Below are 13,348 nucleotides of genomic sequence, written 5' to 3' on the forward strand. Positions count from 1 at the left end.
GTGCTGTGGCTCAAGTGGTAGACCTGTAGCCTTGAGCTGAAGAGCTCAGGGAGAGCAACCAGGCCTAGAGTTCAAGCCCCAGGACTGACAGAACACACACACACACACACACACACACACACACACACACACACACACACACACACACACACACACACCAACCTTACTGTTGCTGGGGACAACTGATCCTAGGCTTTAGCATATAATTTCTTCACATAAAGATATAAACTATTTTCAGGAGAATATTCTAATGAAATAGGTGATTAGGGAAAAGCAATACCAAATGTAACACTAAACATCACAATAATCTTGCTGCATTCAACTCTACTTTATCATCTTAAATTGCATAAAGCAATACAATATGAGCTTTTGCTGGGAGTGTTCCTCTGAGGTTTTGGAGGGCAAAATGGCTTTCTTATTTCACTCTGCTAGCTGAATACTCTGTACATAACACTCTCCTATGCCCAGGGGAGTAAACTTGCTTGTCTTTCTAACTTCCTTACTTTCTCTTTGTTATTAGGCAAAGGCAGGGGAAAAATAATATGCCTCATTGTGACTTTGCAGGTCTTAAGTTGGAAAGCAATTTGCTCAAACCACCTCTTCTAGTCTTCAAAATAAAAGCTTCCATTGGCACAAGCAATTGTTATAAATGTTAACTTCAATCCGATGCTTAAAATTATCCATTAACTACTCAAACAGGCACCTGGCTCCTTGTGAAGTGGTTCTGTTTTTTAAGAGCTACGCCCCTTTTTATTTTTGGACACTGCTTTTGAAATTCATTTTAAAATAACTGTTTCCAAATGAGCAGGTCAGGGCATTGAGTGCAGTGCATGTACAACTGGAGATAGAAAAGGCTGAGGACATTTGCACTAGGCAGTGATCACACACATCACATATGTACATATGAGCAGAGAAATGGCACTGACTTGATTCATCACTCTGAGCCTATAATTCTTTCTCTATCAATTATTTGTGAAATCTTGAAGGGATCACTTTATCCTGGGGGTATTTTATGTTTTGAAAGGTAGAAATGGACTAGTGGTATGGAAGTTTATTTCTAAAGTGACTGCTAAGGCTAATCATCAACAACTGAGCACATCAAACTTTTCTTAGTACTGAATTGATTCAGACTTCTGTTTCAGGTCATAAATATTTTCATTATATTTCCCATCAGTAACTGAAATCTATTTTTTCTAAGAAATGCTAAATGAATATTTTAAGTATATGATGGAACTCGAGATTGTTCTTTGTAACAGGAATTTTGTATTTAATACATTATTTTTAGTCTTCCTGAAATCTAGTTTGTGAACCTCTGTGGGATTCTCTATTTCCCAGGAGTTTTCTTATGAGTTACCATGATAGGACAGTTTGGGATCCTACACAGTGATTCATGAACAGACCAGATAGGGTTAGCAAATTATTTATAGTTGTATTCTCTAAGGCAACAGAAATCCTTTTACCATCTAGCAAAGAATTCTAAATACAGAAGATTAGAACAAGCCATAACTGAAAATAGCATTTAAAAATGTTCTGAGACTGGGCATCTCGAACCTTAATACACAGAGGCAACTTGGGATCTTGTTAAAATGCAGGCTCTGAACTAGCATGTCTAGGCTTGGGTCTGAACTTCTGCTAGTCCACAAACAGTAATTTTAGAAGAAAGGCATTAAGAGACAGAATAAAATGTATGAACATTTGGTAATTAATTATAACTCAGTTTTTCCATTAAAGAATAAGCTGTATACCATTTCCAAACCACAGTACCTGAGTAACATGAGAAGTACCTCTTTCCAAACAGAAACTAAATAAACAGGCATATTTCATCTTTAAATATTCATGATTTATCTCCTTCCTGTTCCTTTCAAGCATTTTGACATTTAAGTAATTACTGTCACTATCAAATGGTGGATCATATTTTTGTCCTTTTTAAATTCTCCTATATTATTAACTGTGCCATTGTTCCATCTCTACTCTTGGAAGTTGCCTTTGTCAATTTGCCAGGTGAATCCTGTACATATGCAGAAGTCATTTCCATGGCCCATCAGAGTGTAGACAATTTCATCTAATCAGGAGAAGAAGCAAGGAGGGAGGCAGTGACTGGTAAGAGAGATTGAGCATCTGATTATCATTACAACTTATACTGATCAAACGAAACATTTCTGTTCACATCTATCTATTTTAATAGTTCATACCAGATTCTCAGTGTATTTTTCTTAAAACCATTGCAGAGCTGTCTTCTAGACATACAGACTGACATGTTAGCTTTATGCAGTTTTTGATTCTCAAGAGTATCTATTACAAAATACTTTAGAACTGACAAATTGGCTTTCTCCCATTTTGTGAATCCATTTGTGGGTCCAGTTATTTATTAGACATGCCAAAAAGGAAAGGGAGGTGACACGTGTTCCTAATTGTGTTAAAATCTCTAAATATATTATTAATCTTATAAGCCTTTTTAGTATATTTAACACCTAGTCGGTTATGCATGAATCGCAAGTGAATGGCTGAGATTTCCTTTATTAAGGGGAAAAGTCACTTTCAGATTAAGCAGTGGTTCATATTTGTAATGAAAATTCTTTGGGTTGTGCTTTGTGGAAAGAAATCATCAAAGCTCTCTCAGTAATGCTGAAAATGTTTGTACTTGTGCACTTTGAAAATAAAAGCTGAAGTCATTTTAGAGTTGATCAGTTAGTCTTTACCAAGGTTAAGTACATTTGGGAATTAGCATGCTATTGCATAATATAGCAAAGTAAGAGAACAAAAAGCAATCAGCCAAGTTTAATTGTTCACAGATTCTTTACTTGCTGGAGACCTTGAGACAGACAATAAACAAATGTTCTACATGTTGATCTTTTAGCCAGACAAGCCCAAAAGTAGTTAACTGAATTCAAGGTCTGAGTAAATGAGATGACAGCAGCGAGGCTATTGTTCTATGTCCTCCATCATCATAGCAGTTGAATTTGGGGAATTCCTCTTTTGAAAAAAAATTCTCACATACTGATAGTAGATGTTGGATTTTTCCCTCTAGGAATGCATTATATTGACTTCTCTTCCAGACAATAAGAAAGCAATTCTCATAGGCACCTTTTAAAAGAAAATGTGGCTCAAGACTGTGAAGTCTGAATTTCTACATGCAATATGTACCAGAATACCCCTCCCAATCCCGTTGTCAATGGCAGAATACACATGTATGAATGTCTCATGCATACACAAGTCCTTGGCAATCAGACCCTTCTGTTTCTGCCAGACACATGTGGCTACCATGCTCAAAGAGAGGGAAGGTACTCTGTGGGGTATGCTGATGACTCTCTGTGGAATGACTTCAATGCTGATGCTCTGAATCCTCCCTTTGGGACACAATTCTATCCTGACACACATCTGCAGAGGAAAAAAAATAGCTCACAGAGTGTTCAAGAGCCGCCTTTTCTGGCAGACTCCAGGTCACTTCAGGTGAGGTCAGCCACCTGGGTGTTTGTGAACATCACAGAGAAGAGAAGGAACAAGAAGCTACTGCTCAGGCTGCCCTTTATTTGACTCACTTTCAGGCTTCTTTAGGAGTTACTCATTTGAGTTTCCATTCCTCAGAATCTCTCAGCTCTTGAAATACATGAAAATAGATATGTTCACTTGATTTTATATGATAGATTCTAGTAACAATTGCTTCATCTTTGCACTCAACTCAGATCATGATGAAAGATGTTTTTATTCCAGAGTGCTCTGTTTTTGGGAAAGTCTGTTATTTAATGGACTTTTAATATAAGGCTAAAAGGAGCTGTAAGGAAATGTAAAGAAATACTATTAACTCTTTGCTCACTGATACCTCTCTATCATGAACATACTAATATCAGAGAAAATTATATTGGCAAAATAACCTTTTTGAATTGTTCCCTAATATTAATTCTCATGCTAGTGAATAAACCCTATATTGGCAAGGAAACTCATTTATTCTATATTCACTTTTCTATATAGTGAGAAAATATTCGATTTTTTTATCAGATATTGGGGGTCTTATAAAATGAGACTTGAAGTGGGAATTTACATTTTTGTGGATCCAATATATAGAATTGTACTGAATAAACTGTGTAAAACTCACTTTTTCCTACCCTTTCTTTTGCTTTTAGATGTATCTATTAACAACCAGAAATTGGTATGGGGGTTGGTTTAGGGTTTAAAGATCAAAATTCATTTTTGTCATTTGGACATTAAAATCCAATTTTATTTATTGAAGAGAACACAGTCAGTTTTGTCATGAATCATATGACTGTACAGATGTAGTTCAGTTCCTGGACTCAATTTTGCTCCAGTGCTATTACATAGGCTTAATGGTTGTAACTTCATAATGAATCTTAATATCTAGCAGTGTCCAATTCTCCATATTTCTTCAAAAATTTCCATGGTGACTCCTGGCCTTTAAACTACCATCTATACTGAAAATCAGTTTGGGTACTTTCATTATGACTAAGGTTGTAGCTAAGCTCTGGATGAATTTGGAGAGTTATGGTATGTTTACAATACAGTGTCTTTCAATCCATAGACATAACACTTGTGTAAGTACAGGAATAAATTGAAAAAAAGGTTTAGCGTGAATATGTAGAAGAGGTAAACATTGACTTCACCACCACTCTTTAGAAACCTAGACACTTCATCATTTCTTTTGGATATCTAGTTATCTTCATTTCCACAAAATTTCATACCACCTCTCTCTATTCAACAGTCACTCATCACATAGTTTCACAATATGGAATTACGATGAGTTAGTCATTTTAAGAACTATTAGTTATGATGGGGGTCATAAATTCTGTATCAGAAAATATTTTTATTATTGTCGCAGTTAACTATCATCACAATACCATTATGTAATATCAAGCAAAAAAAAACCCACCACTCATGGAATCGTAGAGGCATATAAGAATAAGTTCACAAATCTGAAGATTATCTAGACAATGTCTGAGTCATAGGACTGAAGTAGGGAGCCTTTGCTCTGTGTGTCTCTCATTTTCCTTCTAAGATTAGTGTGCTATACAGGATGTTAAAAAATTCTTCATCACTCTACTCCTTGCAATTGCCAAGTACTATCTTAAAATTACTCATAAAACAATTTAGCATCATGTTACAAACATATAAGGGCAAAATAACAAGTTCAGTCGTATGTGCTAGTCTTTGAGAACTAACTATGTCTCTGCTAGGAACATGATTCATCCCTACAGAGCATACTACAAAAAGAGCCAGACACTGGTGACTCATTCCTCTAATACTAGCTATTCAGAAGGATGAAGGCAGAAGATTGAGGTTCAAAGCCAGCCTGTATAGGAAAGCTTATGAGTAAGTTCTTATAGGGAGAGCAGAAGTACTAGTGAGAAAACTGTTTTCCAGTGTTTCTCAAGTCTTTGACTTCTGATAATCTACTATTCACTGCAAGTCAATGGACAAACCCCAAATGAAGGAGTAGACTCCATCCCTTAAAATAGGGAATGTTCAGGGTATAATTTTTTAACAGTAACCTAACATGTTATTGTTGAAAAACATTATAAATTATTAAACTTTAAGATGTTGCTAGCTGTTTCAGTGAGATAACCAAAGTTAACAAAGGCATTATATCAACCTAAGGATTATTCTTTTTGTATGTATCTGTATAAAATGGAGAGGATACCTATCATGGCTTCCCTACTGGATTAAGTTTGCATCCTTTCAAAATTTGGCAAGGTCTTTCTTCATCTGGAAACTTCCCTAATGTCTCCCACTGCTGGATAGTTTTTTAAATATCCACCACTTGCCAACAGTATTCACACTGTGCATTAATCCATTAAGGCACTTAATACATTTGTTAGAAATGGAATTTGTTTTTCCAGCATGCAAAGAAGGTTTTCACATGTCTGCACTCACAACTGCTCTGTTATCATCAATACTGTGGATCTGCAAGGCAAGATTAATTCCTATTTCTTTATCTCAATTATTTAACATTTATTGTTGATAGCTCACACTGAAGGAGCAAATGAATGATTTCCATGAACATGTCGTGAGCCCATCTTCCCAGGATATGTTTTGTGCCTCCTAGAAAGAAGGAATATATTTAAATTTAATGCTTTCATCTATTTAGATAATTTATATAGACCCCCAAAATGGAAAATTTTCCAGTTGGGGAAATTAATTCAACATAAGTCATTATTTTTGTTATTTTTGTATTGATGGGGCTGGAACCCAGGGCTTTGTATATACTAGGCAAGAAATTGAGCACTGAGCTATATCATGGCCAGGAGCATTATCTTGACTTAAAATAATAATCAGTTGCCTGCTAAAAGTGTTTTATGTGACTTCAAAAAGAGATCAAGTATTTCTACACCTACAGTATTTCTATCATTTACCACTTCAGATTCTTTGAAATTGCTTATTGAGATTTAAAGAAAGAAAGGAAAGGAACACAAAACAAAACCAAAACCAAAACACCAGGAAAATGTTCACCGTCCTGAAGGAAAAATGGTTCATGCTCAAACTGACTTTAAAGACAGCTCTAAGCAGCAGCCATACACATGTGACTTGCACAGCTGGCATTTGCTCATCCTACTTCCGGCAAGATTACCTCCTTTTTCCCCCCAATCTAAAGATACGTTCTTTAAGTTTACTCACTGGCAAGATGAAAAGGGAGTCCACATTCCAGAAGATAACAGAAACTTTTTGACCATTTTTTTTCATTCTATTTTTTGGGGGGGCTGTGGTAGACTACCTGGGAATTAAACCCACAGCCTCTGCCTGAACACTAAGCAAGCACTCTACCAATTGAGTGGTAGCGCAAGTGTAAGTAATAGCTAACTTTCTGGGCAGAGACTAGAAGTAAACATATATGATTGTATGTAATATATTCCCTTCTTGTACCACTACCAGGGCTTGAACTCATGCTGATGCTGAACTGACCTTCTGTCTGGCTTTTTGAGAGTTATTTTAGGAATGGACTTTTTGTCAGTCCTGGGGATCAGGGCCTGGGCACTGTCCTTGGACACTCTTCGCTCAAGGCTAGTACTCTGCCACTTGAGCCACTTCCAGCTTTTTCTGTGTATGTGGTTCCATGGAATCAAACCTAGGACTTCATGCTTGTTAGGTGAACACTTTATCACTAAGTCACACTCCTGGCCCAGGAATGGATTCTTATAGACATTTTTTTCCCCTAGACTAGCTTTATACTTCAATTTTCCTGATTCCAATCTTCTAACTGGATAGAATTTTAGGTGTGAACTACTAGCATCTGGTTATATTCGCTCTTTATGCATCTAAAACCTCAACATTCAGTTTAAGGGCTGGGTGCCGTGGCTCACACTTGTAATCCTAGCTACTCAGGAGGCTGAGATCTGAGGATCACAGTTCAAAGGCCACCCAGGCACTAAAAAGTCCATGAAATCCTTATCTCCAATTAATCACCAGAAAACCAGAAGTGGCACTGTGGCTCAAGGGGTAGGGTAGTAGGCTTGAGCTGATAAGTTTAGGGACAACACCCAAGCCCAGAGTTAAAGTCCCACGACTGACAAATTTCAGTTTGAGTGCCTTGTGTGTACATTTTCACTTATTTTATCCTCTTTGCTAATAATAATTTAATGTTTCTCAAATAATGCATATCAAACTATAGAAACTAGATAATAGTAAAATTTAACTAGTAAAATTTAAATTAGGTCTCATTTCAAAATTATATTCTCATTTTGGAAAATATAGATCATCATAGAGTTGCATTAAAAACTGTGTGTGTTTTGCTGAGTGTAATAGTGCACCTACAATCTTTGCATTGGTAAAGATGATGTAGGACAACTACAAGTTTGAAGCCAGCCTCAATGAGTGTGTGTGTGTGTGTGTGTGTGTGTGTGTGTGTGTGTACTTAGACACATATATTTTAAATTAAAATACACAAATACTGTAAATGTTGTTCCTTAATTTGTCTTTAACTTTATAATATATGCTAAGTAGTATTAATATCCATAGTTCTATTTCTTCTTTAGGGATTTGAACTCACGGCCTTGCACTTACTAAGAAAATACTCTATTACTTCAGTCACACCCCAACTTTTTTTGCTTCAATTTATTCATGGTAGGATCTCATGCTTTTGCTTAGGGCAAGTTTCAAAATAAAATCTGTGTAGCTATGATTATAAAAGTGTACCACCCTCTGCAGCTCAGTTTTTGAAATGAGAATTTCTCTTAAGTTTTTGCCCACTAGGTTGAACACAAATGACAATCCTCCTCTGGAGGGGAGGGAAAGTGGGAGAAAAACATGGGAAGAGGCAACAATGTTCACGAAGTAATGTATCCACTACCTGATGAATGTAACTGTAACCCCTTGATACATTACTCTAATAAAAAAAATCAAATTTTAAAAAGAAAATCTTCTTGGGACCAGGAGTTTGGCCTAGTGGTAGAGTGCTTGCCTAGCATGCACGAAGATCCGGGTTCAATTCCTCGATACCACATACATAGAAAAAAAGCCAGAAGTGGTGCTGTGGCTCAAGTGGGAGAGCTCTGACTTTGAGAAAGCCCAAGGACAATGCTCATGCCCTGAGCTGAAGCCCAGGACTGGCAAAGAAAAAAAAAAAAAGAAAATCTTCTTTCATCTCTATCCACCTCTCCCACATCTGAGATGAAAGGCATCTGCCACCGTGCTCAGCCATCCATAGTTTTTTTTTCTCTCTTCCTTTCTTTTCCTTTTCTGACCTGAGACCAGGAGTTGTACTCAGTACCTGACACATTCCCTCAATGGCTAGTGCTGTACCAACTGAGCCATGACTCCAATTCTCCACAGTTCTTAATTATCCACACACTATATTAATATCTGAATTAAGTTTCATTATGCAATTGTATAATAATTTATCTTGCCCCTTTGAGTGCACATTTAGGCTGTTGTCAGTTGTTTTCACAAGGATCACTTTAGCAAATATTCATGTAGCTATAAAATTTCAAAGCCCAGTGATTTCTCCCCTTCATATGTTTTAGGATAAATTCCTAGAAGTAGATTAGCTATATCAAGATATATGCAAAATACATATATATATACACATACATAAAATATACACAAATAGAAATGTGTATATTTTTAGATAATATACATTTAAATATTTATATATGATATATGGTAAACCTATATATTACATGTTAGAACACATTATAATGTATATAGTTTTAAAGTTACAGGCAATATATATTAGGAGCTTTTTCTGCCTTTTGTTCTCTTCTGTATTTTCTGGGAACCCTGAGGGACATGGGATTTTATGAGCTATGGTTCTACTGTATGCTCAACTGTGCAAGTAGAGATTAATCCATGTCACACACACACACTATTATCTGTTTTGTTGTGGCTCATCTTTACAGAGAAACCCCTTAAGAATTCATTGTAGCTTCCCTGGGATTTCATTGTAGCTTCCCTGGGAAATAGCCAGCCAGAAGTTTCAAATCTCAAGTCAAATGTCATGCCAGCAACAGTAAAAGGGATTGCTGTTGGCATTTCATTGTTGAAAAGTATGGTTGAAGTAACTGCAAATGGCAAACTTCTATTCCTGAGAATTATCGAGTTTTTTTTGACAGAATTTCACAAGTGGCAATATGATCACAGTATTTGTTCTGTGGAAATAACAAGAAATCACTGGAGAGAGGGGTCGTTGTTACTCTGAAACTGATAGGTAACATTGGCATATTACTGTCTTCCACATCTTCCCATTCAAATTTCTAGTGTGGAGCATAGTTCATTGTAGGCAGTTAGTAAATATTTATTTAAAGTTGGATGGATAAATGAATGAATGTTGTCTGTGATTCTTAATGTGCAGAATTTATCTATAGATAAAATGTTTTAGCCAAGACCAGCACATACCAGCATTATTTTGGAGTCTCATTCAAGTCTGCAAGATGATATAGATGTAAAAATGCTTTTAAATAAGATAAACATATTTATTTTTAAAAAAATAACAAATTTATATCACATGGCTGAAAATAAGGTAAATGGGCTGACCCAATTAAGTAATCCTAGTTGATTCTGGAACTTTGAGTGTTAATATTTTAGGAGTGCAGCTAGCACTAAGTATTGGGCAATGAGAAATAAGACTGTGGCTATGGAGGAGTAGGGGCATAAATCTCATTGGAATTTTGCCTGTTTACACAATGATCACACATATGCACACACACACATATAAACACACATATTTTTTGATGATCTGAAGACAATACTAATGTTTTAGGAATTTTAAAAAATGCATTGTCTATTCCTGCATAACAAATCAACGGAAAACAATGCCCTTAAGCAACACATACTTATTTTGTAGTTTCTATGAATCATGATTCCACTTATTGATTAACTGGGGCCACTCTCCTAGGTGTCAAGTAAGGCCCTTATCATTTCAGGACTCCTGCTTCTGATCCAGGAGGCTGGCTTAGTAGTAGAGTGCTTGCCTAGCATGCATGAGACCCTGAGTTAGAGTCTTTGGTACCACATACACAGAAAAGGCCAGAATTGGTGCTGTGGGTCAAGGGTAGAGCGCTAGCCTTGGGAATGATCAAGGACAGTGCCCAGGCCCTGAGTTCAAGCCCCAGGACTGACAAAGAAAAAGAAAGTTCTGCTTCTTGGTTTACTCATGAGGTTTTTGGACTCATGTTGGACTGAAGTCCTCCTTTCCTCCCTGGCTTTGTTCAGATGCCTCTTTCAGTTCCTTGCCATATGACATTACTCATTATTGATGCTGGCTTCATCATTTTGAACATATAAAAAGAAAGAAAGAAAAGGGAGGAAAGAGGGGAGAAGAGAGGAGATGGGAGGAGGGAGAGGAATGGACAGACAGAGAGAACAGGATGGAAGGAAGTTACAGTGTTTTCAAATCTAATCAAGTACAAAACTTTCCACTCCTTTTGTTGCATTCAAGTGCAGAACAAATTATTTTAAGGATGGTAGCCACCTTGTGAACACTATGATATGAAAATGCCTTAGAGCCATCTGAGAAGTTTGCCTGCAACTGAATTTATTAAGGGTAGGTACTATATCTCTGTATCTACATCTATTAATTCCTTCTCATCCCATCTCATCCTCTCATCTCTCATCTCACTCCTTCTCCTCTCCCCCACCTGTTTTCTCTTCCTCCCACCCTCCTTTAGGTTATGGCAGCATTGATTACTTTTCTCGACATTTCCTCAAAACTGATTATGCATTCACCTTTCAGGAAGTAAAACCTGTTTTAGCTTCATGTTGAGAAGAATGTTATGACGTCATTAGCAACAAGACTAATGAAGTTTTCCTGAGAATCTGCTCTCTGCAAGGACTACAATGATATTGAACTCATTCATTCTCTTAAAAAGTAACAACCATTTGTTGAATATCCCCTACCTACTGTATGCAAAGCATTTTAGAGACATAAAGATGAGCATGGGCCAGATCCTGTGGCTCACGCCTATAATCCCAGCTACTCAGGAGGCTGAAATCTTAGGATCATGGTTCAAAGCCAGAAGGAACATAAAAATCGGTGGGACCTTATCTCCAATTAACTACCAGAAAACCGGAAGTGGCACTGTGGTTCAAGTGGTAGATCACTAACCTTGAGGTGAAGATCTTAGTGACAACATCCAGGCCCAGAGTTCAAGTCCCATGATCAATGAACAAACAGATGGGTATCAATGTCACACTGTTTGTTCTATAAGTCATTAAAGAAGTCCAGTGTTCATGCTCAAGTGATTTGCTGGATGTGACTCAAGCAAAGAAAAACTGCTACTCAGTTTTTCATTATGCAAGTCCTTCCTCCAACAGCATTTTGTGGCCAATACAGCTGAACTAACCTCTATAATCTCTGTTAAAACCTTGAGGGTTAGCCCAGACTGTCAACCCAAGCCAACCGCCCTGTGGTTCTCAATGTGTGGTGATGATGAATCACAAGCATCAGCATCATTTGAAAATTTGCTCCACATAAATATTGTTAGGCTTTCCCCTGGACTCAAAAAAATTGAATTTTGTAAGGGTGGCACTCAGTAATTTGGGTTAGGAAACTTCCCAAAATGATTCCAGTTAAGAACCTCTGACTCCTTGATTTTAGAGAAAGCAGGTTCCTCAAACTCCAGGTCACAGAGTTTGCTTGGATCCAAACTCCACTGTGGGGATTTGGCTTAAAAACTCTGACATGAAAGACACCTTTTCTTCCATTGTATTTCAGCTGCATGTCACTTGTCCATCCTTTCCACTTTCTGTCTTCTATGTAGCCTACTGCATTCCTCAAATGGACTTTGTCCTTGATCTTTAGATTATTGTTAAATAAAATTGGGAAAGCTAGCTATTTAAGGCTGGACATATATACACACATAATCAAAGAAAGGACTGAATGAGATGAGTCCTAGTAATAATAATCAAGGTAGATATAAACTTGGGCTGAATTCTGGGGAATGATTGTTTTGTTACAGTTGGAAGGATTGGAGAAGGTGTTAAAGAAGAGATGGTTACTTAATCTAGGATCTGAAGAAGGAGAAGCATTTTAATAGACTGACAAGTAGAAGGATTGTGTTTTGACACATACCTGAAGTGATGTCAGAGGTTTGTAAGATTCTGTAGGTTTAGCAACTATAATCGCAGCTTTTTTTCACAACTTGCAGCATTATCTGCTTCAGCCTAGAGTCTTCCTAGTCTATCACAGTTCCTTTGTTAAAAACCCATTGTCTAAGTTTTCTTCTTTTTCATCTTGTAAATATTCTGAGTTTGATTTGGCCTGAGACTATTACCTAACAAAACAAGTACATCCAGACACATCGGTAGCTGATGGAGACAATTTGAGAGTTAATAGCCTGAACAAGAGCATATGAAAGAAATTTCACTTTGGTCTTAGCCCAATAAAACATCAAAGCTGGTTGATAATTATGGATGTGAGTGATGACTTGTGAGAATTGGTTGGACAAGAAGAGAAGAGTGGGTGTTAAGAAAAAAAATTAATTTCAAAAAAAGAGGAAAGAGCCATGATAAATGAGCATTAGTGATCATGTTTTACTTAGATTCAGAATGTTAAGATAGATTATAGTGATTTTCAAGTGGGCAAAATTCTGCTTCATGTGGACATTTACAATGCCTAAAGACATTTTGGGATGTCATGAAGGAAATGAGCAAGAGAGTCCCGGATGTGGTATTCTATAGGCCTCCAAATGGGTCAAGGTCAGGACTGTGGCTGAGCATGTTATCAACACAGGACAGTCTGCCCATCAATCCTGTAAAGGTCAGCCAATTCCAACTGTTAATTCTGAACTTGAGAAAACCTGGATTTAAACGTACATTCAAGTAAGCCATTTGTAACAACAAGCCTCATTTCTTACAATTAGTGTATGTCTAGGATTCTCCTCACAGTGGATCATAATAGCTCAAAACC

This window comes from Megascapheus bottae, chromosome X (genome assembly GCF_031878675.1).
Source record: "Megascapheus bottae isolate mThoBot1 chromosome X, mThoBot2.hap1, whole genome shotgun sequence".
Taxonomy (NCBI): domain Eukaryota; kingdom Metazoa; phylum Chordata; class Mammalia; order Rodentia; family Geomyidae; genus Megascapheus; species Megascapheus bottae.